Source organism: Thunnus maccoyii, chromosome 19 (assembly GCF_910596095.1).
Source record: "Thunnus maccoyii chromosome 19, fThuMac1.1, whole genome shotgun sequence".
In the NCBI taxonomy this organism is placed as follows: Eukaryota; Metazoa; Chordata; class Actinopteri; order Scombriformes; family Scombridae; genus Thunnus; species Thunnus maccoyii.
The window spans coordinates 24,798,438-24,812,194 of NC_056551.1; positions in this window are offsets into that span (position 1 = coordinate 24,798,438).

Genomic DNA, 13,757 nt, shown 5'->3' on the forward strand with positions numbered 1-13,757 from the left:
GAGACTTTGGCTGCTGAAAAACATTTGTAGACACTTTGAGAGATAAAAAAAAAAAAAAAAAATCAATCATGTTGCTGCTCTGCACCAGTCTGCAGCTGTGAAATATATCCTCACAAGTTTTTTTTAATCATCATCATCATCATCATCATCATTTAAAGCTCGAGTCTGTCATTACTTTAAACTGTGATCAATCTCCACTCAGCCAACACTGTCTTTTGATCGTTTACTCATAAAGGTCCTGGACGAGAACAAAGCAGCCGGGGCGGGGTCGTCGATCGATGTCGAAGGTCAGGACCGATTGATCCGAGCCTGTAAAGTAAAAAACAGTGTATCTTCGTATTATAGCATCTGGAAAAATAGCTCCGGAGCGTCCTATATAAAGACTATAATGGACATCTGGGAAACGCATAGTGCTCTTTAGATCACATAAACTATTCTATAGCAACGCTGCACTCAGGTCGATGGTTTTATAGCTGATTCATTAAGTAGAGAATGAATCTTATATCAAAAGATGAATAGAAAAGAAAGACGTCGTAGGCTTTATTGTTAATTACAGCCACATTTTTTCAGGATGTAACACACCGATACAGTTTCTTTATCACAATCCACTTGTATTTTTCTTTCTCTGCTTCATAATTTATTACTGAGTGTTCTCTGTGTTGACATTTGGGTCATGGCCACCCCGAGGTTCACACTAAAAGCATTCCTCCTTTCTCTTTTTTCTCGGCTCCGCTCTCTGCCTCCTTTCACTATTCATGTGGCCGGTGAAGATATACATCCACCTTTTCTTTTATTCATGGATTAAAAAGCAGAGAGACCGTATACCTGTGACACACACACACACACACACTCTGTATGATAGTGTGCACTCAGATCAGATTTTTATCGTTTCGGCCTTATTGCCTTTGATTTTTCTTTACAAAAACAGCATTTTGCAGATATTCTTATATCTCAAACTTGAGAAAAACCACCATACATACGTAGTTTCAGCACCTTTATATCTTTGAAAAGAATGTAAATAAGTGATTTTATACCTTACATTGTGCTGCTAAACCTTAATCTGTTCTATAATAATCACCACTAATCAATAAATCAGTGCTAGTGAAAAAGTTATAGATGAATCCACTTGTAAACCTTCATGCTATAACAGTGTAATTTATATAAAAGCATTTCACTGTTGGACGTTCTTGCCAAGAAATATGTCCTGATGATCCAGTAAAAGCAGTTATATATTAAAAACATAGTCATCATATGTCGTTAAAATACAGGTTATAATCTACTAAACTGATCTGTTAGCTTTCCTGACAGTATGGTCTGGTTCTTATTAGCTTAAATGCTTTTATTCTAATTACAATGCGAGAAATCATCTGTTTGACGAACTGAATCAGAAGCTAACAAGTCGTTCCTGCTGGTTTAATGAGAGACTCCACACAAACAGCACTTTCACATCCAGATCGTGTCGTTTCTCCCAAAACCTGCATCTTAAATCATTCGAGACCAGTGTTTCGAGACCGGAGAAACTTCCACGTTCACACAGACTATATTCATCTGTCTGCCGTGATCAAGCCGAACATCTCCGCTCTCTGCTCTCAGCGTCTGCAGTGCAACACATAAATCAGAGGAAAAAAGACCAAAATGAATGCATAGAAAGTCGAGGAAAAAAAATTAACCAGAAATGATCCTGGACTCCAGACGGTTAAGTAAAATATTAAATTATGAAAGTCCTTCAGCAGCTGATTGAAAACAGTCCTTCAAGGCTCAAAGATAACTGTATTTTAAACATGATATGCTTTGGAAAAGACTCAACAACGATGTTAAATACATACAGCTTGCATGAGCTAAAAACATACAAAACCACCAGTTTGTTCCTTTAACATATTAGCTTATAAAACACAATCAATAAATCAGAGAGTCGTGGTTGTTGGTGAAAACACGGCAGGATGTTTGGGTCTGTGGAGAGATGGAGCTGTCTGCTTCCTCTGGCATCAACTGGCATCAGTTTCTTCCATTACTCCCCTCCTCCTCCTCCTCCTCCTCCTCCTCTTCCTCCTATTCCTATTCCCTCTCCTCCTCCTCTTCTTCTTCTTCTTCCTCCCCTCTTGGCCCCCCCCCCCCCTCCCTCCTCATCCCTCCCCGCTGCTAACTGGAGGCAGGCAGGAGTGTGAGGAGAGTTTCAATGACTTGTGGCTGCAAGTGCACTCACACAGCGATGTTTCTGCTCAGTGGAGCGGCAAGAAAACACACACACACACACACACACACACACACACACACACACACACACACACACACAGAGGCACCCACATTCGTATTACTGCTGCATACTTGTTAGGAACTTCATTGACTGTATTCATTTCCCTCTAATCCTAACCTTTACCACGACTAACTCTGACATTTCCACTTAATCCCATCTTAATCTTAGCCCTAAACCCACATCTAACTCTGAAGTAGGCCTGAAGAAATGTAAAAATGTTCTGACTCGGGAATATTTTCCTCTCCCTTCTTTCTTTTTTTTTTTGAGAACATTTAATCCTCATGAGGATTAAATGTTTTCACAGAACTATAAGAAGACACACACACACACAGAGTCCCAAAGCTGTGACAGCAAAGAACGCACGACTTGAAATCATTTTCTACTTTTTTCTGTGTTTTCATTCTTGCTGCAGCTACAACCGCTTCATCATTCACACACAGTCGACACTCCTCCCGCACGCCTCATCGCCTCCAACACATACCGAGAGGCGCTCTCGCTCGGAGTCAAGCCTCGAGTGTTTTCGTCATGCTAAGATCAGCTTGTTGCTATGACAAACATATTTATAAAAAAAAAAAAAAAAATGTAATCGCTGATGTGACATTCGAAGTTCAGTCATCCCAGGAGGTGTTGATAGTCATCTATCTGTCACTGTTGTGTCCATCTGTGAGCTTTCACACAACAAATGTGACCGAGCATCTCTGCAAATATGGTCACAAAGTACAACGAAGTCCCAGAAACTTTACTGAAATGAGGATTTATTTGGAAAATTCTGATTCCTGAACCACAAACTTGATTATTTGTACACATTTGAAATGACATTTATCACATGTTAAGTGTCCCAAGTTATGTTTACTTGGTATATTTCCTACTGTATGTATCTTAAGTTGTGAGAAGAAAACAATGGTATATTTTTGTTATCTGGATGGGAAATACACAATGCTGTGTGCTGGAAAAATCCACAAAAGCTAAAGCTCTATTAGCTAATGGCTAAAGTCTGCATTAAAGAGGACATATTCTGATTTTTGTGATTTTCTGTTATTTATATCCTGTTATGATATTGGATGTTAAACATGGTCAAAGTTCCAAAACTTGAGGTGAACGTATGTAAAAATGCTGCCTGCAAGTCAAAAGTCAGGGCTTCAACCTGCTCTGAACGCTTCCTTTGTGACGGTTCTTTCTACCTTGCCTCACAGTTTATAATACCCCGTTAAGTTTGTTTTATATGGCTGATAACAGTGACAGCCTACAGTCTCTGCGTTGTGTTGTGATGATGATGATGGTGGACTAACGGCTGACAGTCAGTGACATCAGTTGACTCCAACTAAGACACCCAGACGCTCCGATGTCGATTCAATGATGTCTGTTTATTGCTTACAAGCACGTCTGGATCTGGGGGATACAAGCCCAGTCTCAGTAAAACTATTTAATATAAATAAAATCATAATCAAAGGAAACTTACAATACTAATAAATGATTTCTGTGACAAAGCTTAATAACCGTTGAATAACAAATTACAGGACCAGGATCAAAAACTCACTATATTACAGATTATTGATACAGATGAATCAGTTCATATAGATAATCACTCTGAATGTCAATATAATTATAATTAGTAATAAAGTCTATCTCAGGTCAGCTATACATTATTATTTACAGGTTTCCATTTAATAGTCACACACTCACCTGGTCTGACTTGTTCCCCTGGTGACGCTTTACAGCTGCATCGTTACCTTGGATACTATGTAGCCAAGTATTAAATATGAAATATAAGATAACAGCATAAAATAATGAAAATAACACAAATATGTACACCTTACAACTATTACATAAAAGGTAAAATTACTGACAAAATTGTATTTTATATTAAAAGATTTTGCTGTTAGACATAGTGACCATTTAAAGCACAATTAATGTATTTAATGTAACATGCAAGAGGCAGATGTTACACTGACCAGCCGTCCGTTCTGTAGCCTTTGTTGCTGAGGTTGTTCAAGTTGTTCGCTCTCATATTTCAAATCTGATTCAGGCTCCAACATGTACGGATGTATTTGAGAAGTTTGTATTTGGAGTAAAATATGAGGAAAAGAAGTGAAATCCTGCTACTATAGATGAATCCGGCAACCGATTGTGCGATCGGCCATTTTTCCTGTCTGCTGCTGCCTGCTGACAGTGACAGCAGCATGGGATGTGTTGCGTTTGTGGGAATGTGGGAAGTTGGATTGACCACGTTAGGCAGTCACCCCCAGTTACTGATGAAGGTATCTTATGTGGTATGTGGTCTTAACTTTATTCAAGTTTTACATCTTAGCTAGAGATTGGTTATGACAACAGCCAAAAAATGGACCACTTGACGATCCGCCACATTTCAAGTGATGAAGTGCTGTGTAATATACTAATGTTACTAGTATATTAGTATATACTAATGTTAATACGTTATTCTGCAAAGCACAAATAGTGTTGTTGTTTTGTTTTTTTTTAACGAATATTTGTTTCATACAAATATTTTTAAAATTATTTGTTTTTGGGAAGAAAAAAAAACAAAAAACATGTCAAATACCAGCGAGCAGGTCAGTTACAGTCGCTGTCTCAGTCTCTCTCCTCTGCTCCGCTGTGACGTCTATCAGCAGGTCTCAATGAGGGGAGTCACATCCACCTGCTACATGATGTATATTTCTTAATTTTGACATCACTTTAATTTTCATCTTTAAATTTCTAAAATTATAAGCGTAATAAAATAAATTTTTTTGCCTCTTTCCATTTTTATTCAAATACAAATACAAATAATTTTGCTGCCTCAACAAATACAGATACAAATACAAATACTGGGCCCTCTGCACATCCCTAATCTCTATAGACCAGTAGCTTTATGGGTATTCGAGATTATTTCGTTAATTGCCTGGCATGTGATGAGCAACAAAATGCCAACTACAGGTCACTCATAGATTAACTGAGCTCTGGATGGGTCGGCCAAATATTGCACACTCTAGCAGATGATGAACACATCATCCTGTCCGATAATCACAGTCCATTAACAATTATCATAATGTTGAGCTAACTCTGCAGAGGAAGGAGTTGTAGGTGTGAACTGAGACTGTACAGCCAACAGACGGAAGTGCTGCAGTCATACAGCAGGATTACCTTTACCACCTTCACAACCTTTCCAAGGTGAAAGATGCTGTGACCCAAAGCTTCACAGGTACATCCTGCACTGATAAAGTGTGTGCCTGGAACTAGTCCACCTGGAAAAATGTGGTGCCAGATACAGAAGATTAAAAGGCCGGACTGTGGACCCAGGAAAAAGAAAGTTACAGCTACAACATTGGAGACAGATGCAGATGTCATTTAACACTTTTCATCCCCTCAGACGGCTGGTTTACCCATGATACCTGGAACCATTTTACATCATGTGTTGACTGTACAGCCACAGAAGAAGGCAAATATACAAGATAGTGCACTGTGTGCTGAACAAAATCCTTCTCTTGGGGGAGGCTCTAGCAGATGACATTTTCCCCTGAGGAAAGACAGAAAAACAGACAGAGAGAGAGAGAAAAAAATGCACTTACATTTTTCAAAACAGGATAAACCAAAAACAATCATATGAAACTGACAATTTGGAAAGCATTTTAATATGAATCTTTTGCTAAATTTTAAATGTCATGGAGGAAACGAATAAAACCTTGCAACACTGGGTTGTGGATACCTGGGTAAAGAATAATGAGGATGAGTAGCAAATATCACAAAACTCAACAATTCTACCTGAAATATAGTCACTTACATTACTGTAAATTGTGTTTCATGTCATAGAAATTGCTTTGCACTAATCAACTTAACACCCATATGAAATGGAAAAATAACCCTTCATTCCAAACAAGTAAAGAAATAACATTATGCTTTTGCAAAGGTTGTCGATTTTCTAAATGAATTCAGCTAAGTGAAGTCTGCCAAATAACAGTTAAGTTTTCCATGGTAAAAAAAAAAAAAAAAAATCAGTGGTGGTGTTTCAGTTTAACGGATGACTGTGTTAATTGGTGACTTTCAGCTGAATGTGTCAGTAGTTGCTCGTAGTGACTTGTGTAAATGGTTGCCGTAGATAATAAACACAGATGAGTATGTATTTAAAACTGAATAAAGTAAAATTGAAGGCTTAATGAGGACGCCTACATACTCTGTTCGTGTTTTCAACAGCTGCTGTCACTACAAGCAATGATGACGCATTTGGTCACCAACGAGTCACCATGAACACGGTCACTCGTTAAACCAAAACACCATTGTACATATTCTGTTTGTGATGCCGATTGAATGATGTTTACTTTGTGGTCGTTAGCTTGCCCTAGTTAGAGCAACTTACGTTATATTTCACAATAACACCACAGTTAGTCGATTGAGTTAATTTATTCTGTGGGACCACCGCAGCTCCTAGACATTGTCTTAGCCCACTAACGTCAGCTACCTTAGCAGTGTTAACTTAGCTGACGTTAGGCTCGGCAGCTGCGTGCTAGTCATTGTGAGATGAATAGAGATTGACTACTGTTAACCAAAACCCACCGTGCTGTTGTTATTGGGGGAAAAAAGTCCTTTCTGTCAATATTCTTGATCTACTTCTGGTGAACATCTCAGTCCTCATATTACCCAGGGAATCTATGTTAAGTCACTGGTCTCAGACAGGGAAACTCTTCATAAAGTAAAAGCTTGTGTATTTTACATTCAGTTTGTTTTTTGTTTTTTTGAGAGTTGAAGTTTGCCACTACTGTTGGAGCAGCTGAGAACTGCACGGGTTCTAGACATTGTTGTCAAAAGTAACAACATAGAAATCAAGGGTGAAAGTAGAAATTTGTACCCTTCTTAGAACAGCTTGCATTCAAACACAAACGTATTGTAGGGAGACACTACCGCAGTAATGTGACTTATTTACTTCTGATACTTCCCTGAATTTGAGTATAGTTTATTTACGTCGAGGAGAAAGCTTCCTGAAGCTGGCCAATCAGAACAGAGTGGGCTCATCAGGAGGCGGGTCTTAAAGAGACAGGAGCTAAAATGGCCTGTTTCAGAAAGAGGCTGAACTGAGGGGCTGCATAAAGGACCGATATAAGATAAATAAGGAGTTTTTATCTGGAGATCATGCAAAGATATTCAAGTAGAGCCCCAGAATATAAATATAGACTTGGAAATGTGCAGAATATGTCCCCTTTATCAATTGCATTTATCTGGTTTTATGATAAAAAGTCAAAAGGTACAAGTCTGTGATTTCTCCATTCAAAAAGGATGTTTTCAAATGTAATTTCCAGAATACAATATTGTCTATTAATATAAGCATTGTCTTATATTTGGTTCAATGCACTAAATGCTGCTCTAAGTGAAGTGAGAGTTTTAACCTCTGTACCTACAAGCTCATCAAGGACATTAACACCACCTACTGTAGACTCTTGATGTAATGAACAACATTGTTTAATGAATCAATCAACTGTGACCAATCAACTAATCAAATAATTATTGCAGCTCTAATGATAACACCATTTATAAACTACCTCAAACATATTTCTGTACTGACATTTCTTGTTACCCATTGGTTGAGTGATGTAAACCAATACTGATGTAACATATTTTAATCCAAAAGTGTGACTTTGGTTTGTGTTTAAGACAACATGCTTAGGTCATGAAAGCCAAGAAGAGGTTAAGATGATAATGACCTTGGCTAAAACACAAAAATAGCTTTGTTAATGTGTGTTATATGTGGATGTTGTGTTATATACCTACAGTATGTTGGATGAGACAGTATAAAGTGCATTTCTCACTGTAGCTCATGTTGTCGATGGGTGAAATAAGGACGCTCTCCTAGAATAAAGCTTTGGAGTCGTTGTGCTAAAACCCAAAAGGGAAAAACCATTTATATGGTTGAGCAACAGGATTTATCGCTCATTAATCATATGTGTCGCCCAAGGGAGAAACACAGAGGCATGTCTTTACAGAAAAAAAACAAACAAAAAAAGTGAGTCAGAGAGAGAGGCTGTGATCAGGGAAAAGAAAAAAAGGGACGTGAAAATATAGAAGGAGGGTAAAAGTTGACATGGAAAGTAGAGAAGGAAGCACAGCTGCACCAACAGGCTGGTCACGATTATGGAAGTGGGGGAGGAGGGGGGGAGGACCACAGGAGAGAGAGAGAGAGAGGGAGAAAGGATGATGTGAGGGAGAAACAGCCCACAGATGATGCCATCTGCTCGACTGAGCTGGTCATAGCTGGCTGCAGTAGCACCTGCTTCTGACACCACACACACACACACACACACACACACAGTCCTGTTTCCATCACTTCAGAGGACATTACATCGACTTTCATTCATTTCCTGGAGACTCGCCCTATCCTTAACCCTTACTCTAACTTTAAACTAAGTTGTCACCCTAAGATTTAATGATTTACATTATGAGGGCTTGATTTTTTTACCCCAAAGGGAGGCGAGTCCCCACAATGTCCTCAAGGGAGGCGAGTCCCCACAATGTCCTCACAACATGAGTACTACAAACACACACACACACACACACCAAACTAAACAGGATTTACAGGTGTTGCATACGGATGCAGCTCGATAGCATTTTACTGAATCTAACTCCAGTGTTGAATCCACACACTGCATCTAAAAACGCTACAGTTTTTAGTCGTTGCCTGAATAATAATATTCACAACCTGTAGATACAACTTCAAAATGTGATGAGCAGCTGAAGATATGAACTGTTGATTGGATATTACATTAGTCTACTTTAGAGCTGCTAGAATTAGTCAATTGGCAACTATTTTGATAATTGAAAATAATAGTTTAATGTTTTTTAGGGGGACATATCCTTTTTGTAGTTTTCTGTTATTTATATACTGTTAAGATGTTGGATATCTTTGCTAAACATGGTCAAAGTTCCAAAAATTTCAGGTCAGTGTATGTAGAAATGCTCGCTGCAAGTCAAGAGCTTCAACCTGCTCTGAACGCTTTGTTTACAACATTTTTTTTCTACCTTGCCGACGAGCTGACGTCAGCTGAGTAAAGAATTAGAAAAATAAGTGAAACTCCACTACTATAGTTTGTTTCATGGTTTGTTGACGTAGCTTCCAGTGCTGGCGGAAGTCTACTGTAAATTATGCAAAGATATTCCAGTAGAGCCCCAGAATATAAATATAGACCTATAAACATGCAGAATATGTCCTCTTTAAGCAAAAATGCCAAAATTACTGTGTCATTCATGACTGTAAACCGAGTATCTCTGGATTTTTTGACATTTTAACACGTCACCATGGTCTCCAAGAAATGAAAAGAGGCATTTTTTCCATTTTTATCTGACATTTTATAGACAAAAATATGAATAATATGAAAACAATATGAATAATGAATAGTTTAATTGAGAAAATAGTCTGCAGATTGATAATGACAATAATCTGTAGTCTCATCTGTAGTTTAGTTTTAGTTTATCTGCACAAATGTCAAGACACAAAACACTCATAATGTATTATTATTTATTATTATTATTATTATTATTAAAAAGGAGTAAAAAGGGATAAGGACTTACGAGGACATCCCACCAAGTCAGGTCAGTGTTATTTGTGTAGCCCAATATCAATAAAGTACAAATTTGCCGTAGGGGTTTTTACAATCTGTACAGCAAAACAACATCCTCTGTCCTTAGACCCTCGATTCAAATGAGGTAAAACTCCTTAAAAAACCTTAACAGGGGAAAAAAGGAAAAAAAGAATAATACCTACAATTGAAGTTTAACAAGAAGAATAAATGTTTACGTTATAAAAAAGACAATGACAGAAAATAATAGAACAACCAATAATTATATGTGCCAACAATAAAATGAACACATAATGGGTAATGTAGGTGCCAGGTTTTAACAAGATCGATTTTGATGCTGGTTTCCATTGTAAATCCAACAGTGTTTTAGGAGTGCTCTTTTAATTAATACTGATATTTTGCCAACTGGGAACCAGATCCAAAACGGTAAATAAAATGACTACTGGAACTCAACCCTGGTGTTACAAGAGAGTCACATGGAGTTTTTCGCTCTTATACTAAGAAATAAGTTAAATAAGAACAGTTTAAAAAGCCATTCAGTTTTGGTGTCTTCAAAACAACTTTGTTTTTGCAGCTCTTTTCCAAATCAGTCAGGTTTAATTAATTACTTTAATTAACTCTGTCTGAAAATGCTGCATCTACTCTTTTTCATCATTAGTTGAGGGATGGTGTTATTTATTCCTTAAATTCAGTCAAAATTAGTTGTTATGAGTCAATTAGTGTAAAGAATCATTATTTTTGTTCCCTAATGCAGCAAATTTGAAAAACATATTCGCTGAAACTTGATAAGATTATTAGTTTTAATGAGGCAGCACACAAACGGCACAAAGTGTGAATGATACAGACGTTTGTCTATATTTCATGTGCATCAGTATGTGTGTGTCTGGGTTGTGTTTATGTAAAGAGGAGATTGCTCATCTTTGAACATGCTCATCTGCTCCGAGGTCATCGTTGATCGGTCGGTTCGATAGCTGCTCTGCTTTCAGTTTCAGGTCGTTCGGCTCGCTGACCCGGAGCGCGGTTCAAGCGCCAATTCTGAGATAACATCGATCAGTGTGTGTATGTGTGTGTGTGTGTGTGTGTGTGTGTGTATATGTGTTTGTGTTGGCAGTCATCAGCTCAGCCAGGAAATCATTAAATCACTGCAGTGTGCTTACCGAGCGCCTGAAACTGAGAGGCAGGCGCATCTGAGGTCACAAATGCTGCAGTTTACCACAGTCTGGCTTCCAGTGGCTTCATCCAATTATACAGAGCCCTTTAATAATTAACACCGAGGTACACTGGTGGTCAAGTTGACCTAGTTTGTAAAGTAAGTGGCTCTTGAAAGATTGTTCTGCTTTATGACAGCATTTATCTTTTTTTTAGTAATAATGACTGTACTGACTGCTGAAACAAGTCAGTCAAGGCAAGAAACAGGAGCAGCCAGATGACACACAGGTTGTAAACAAACGACCAAGTTAGCCAAAATTTTAGTAGAGAATGTTCAGCAACACCGACCTCCAACTTGACCTCCACAGTTTTCCTTTGCTAACTCAAATGGGAAGTTTGTGGTTTTATTGGTTCTTTCACAACTAATAACAACCAGCACAAATCAGTGCTTGTATAGAATCTAACAGAACTGTCTCAAAGGACAAGTTCATAATTTATCAAGTGTGTCTTAAAACAACAGTCAGGTGTCCATATGAGCAGTGAAAGAGGTTTTCCTCGCTGTAATCATTCCTCCTGTTCATACTGGATATTAAAAGATCCTTCAAATGTGCTTTCAATGTAAGTGATGGAGGCCAAAATCCACAGTGTGTCTACACAGTCATTTAAAAGTAAACGAGAAGAAGAAGAAGAAGAAACAAATGATCATTACACATCACACACACCAATCAGACAACTCATGAAGACACAAAAGCCAATTTAAAAAGATGGGTCTTCAATTGTTCTTTAAAAGCTTCTACAGAGACTGCTGACTGTATTTGTATAGGAAGAGTGTTCCATAGTGTTGGAGCCACAAATGCAAAAGCACGATCACCTTTAGTTTTCAGCGGCGAGCGAGGGACAGCCAGCAGGTCCTGGTTGGATGACCTAAGTGACCTACTGGTGACGTAGGGATGGATAAGTTCCATGATGTACTCAGGAGCCTGTCCATGCAGGGCTCTATATGTAATAGCAAGAACCTTAACATGAATCCTAAAAACGAATGGGCAGCCAGTGCAAAGAACTTAAAATAGGAGAGATGTGAGTCATCCTGCTGGACCTGGTTAACAGCCTTGCAGCAGCATTTTGGACCATTTGATTTGCAGTCTTTTTAGCATCAAATTCCCTCTTTGTGTTTCCTCAGACAGTGTTTCCCTGTTGAGCTGCAGGTGGAAGTACAGTAACAAAAGAGGGACCTTGGCACTAAAAAGACTGTAATGTTGAAAGATATCTACTTGATTTGACTCATTTGGATGCTGAAGCTTCATATTAGCTTCAGATAAACTTTGAAATACATTTTTTGCACAGAAGGAGGACTGTGGATTTTGTCCCCCATCACTTCCATTGTAAGTGCATTATGAAGGGATCTTCTAATGGTCAGTATGAACAGGAGGAATGATTACAGCAAGAGAAACATGTTTAATGTTCATTTGGGCTCCTGACTGTTGGTTTAAGACAGACATGAAAAATTGTGAACCTGTCCTTTAAATTTTAAACAACCAACTCGCTCTAATTTGTGGTGTTTTAATGTTTTTGTCAGGAATGGACCCCAATGCAGAGATGACAGAAAATCATTTTTTATTCTCAAAGAGGTCAAGGACAGAACCGTGCTTAACAGAAACAAGTAGAACAAAACAAACAATCCAACAAAGACTGAACAGAAAACCAGGACTCAAAAAGTCAACTGAACTAACGAGGAGATGAGGTGCAGGTGGGGAGATGGGTGGAGAACTCAGGAGAGGGGCGTGGACAGACGATTGGCTGGGGAAACACAGGGAGCAGGGCAGGTGTGGAGGAAGATATGAAAACACAAGACCCAGAAAATACAATACTCTAAATCACAACCAAACCATCCCAGAATTACATAAACTTAAGCACACAACACTATAAACTAACTAATAATGCAGTCCTCTAAACCCAAATCATAAACAAAACCATATGACCAGAAGGACTGACAACAGACTGTTCTGGTTTTAGTTAGTTCATTTACAGGGTAAATGTAATATATGCAGCTCACTGTTCAGTTTGTTTGTTTTGATTAAATCCAAGGTGATCATGTTGTGAAGTATTTTTACCATATATTTCAGAAGAGTTACCTGATATTTCTGGCCATAATAATCTCACCATCCGTACTATAGAAAACGGTCAAAACTATGAAAATAATCCCCAAGTTGTAATGAACTGAATTTATCCTTTAATTTGGTGAATTTAGCTCGGCATTTTACTTTCCCAGACATGAAATGCTCAAAGCAAAAACCTGTTACTCCTCCTGCACACCCGAAACGATAAACCACACCTGCCTTATTAGTGCAGCCAAAAAACTGTGATAGCATGCGCAGAATTCAGACAGCTGAGTCGTGCTGTGTGTGTGTGTTTGTTAGTGAGTGTGTGTGTGTGTATGTGTGTGTTTATCACAGTGGGTCTCCATGGGGAACGGATATGGTAGACAGGGAATGTATTCCAAATACAGTTGCTGCCAGTCTCTGGTCTGATAAAGCACTTTAAACAGCCACCAGCTCCTAGAATACAAATTAAACGGAGTAACAAAGAAAACAAAGCGATGAGCTTTTTTTTCTCTGTATTTTAACGCAGTGGTTCAGGCTCAGAAAAAAACCCACAAATACACATAAACAAAACCGCATAAAAGCTCAACGTCATTGTTGTCAGACCCCCCCCCCCCACCACCACCACCTTTCAGCGCCGTTGAAACCTTTTCTGACATCGCTTAACAACCTCAGACTTGATTGCGTCGGAGTGGCAAT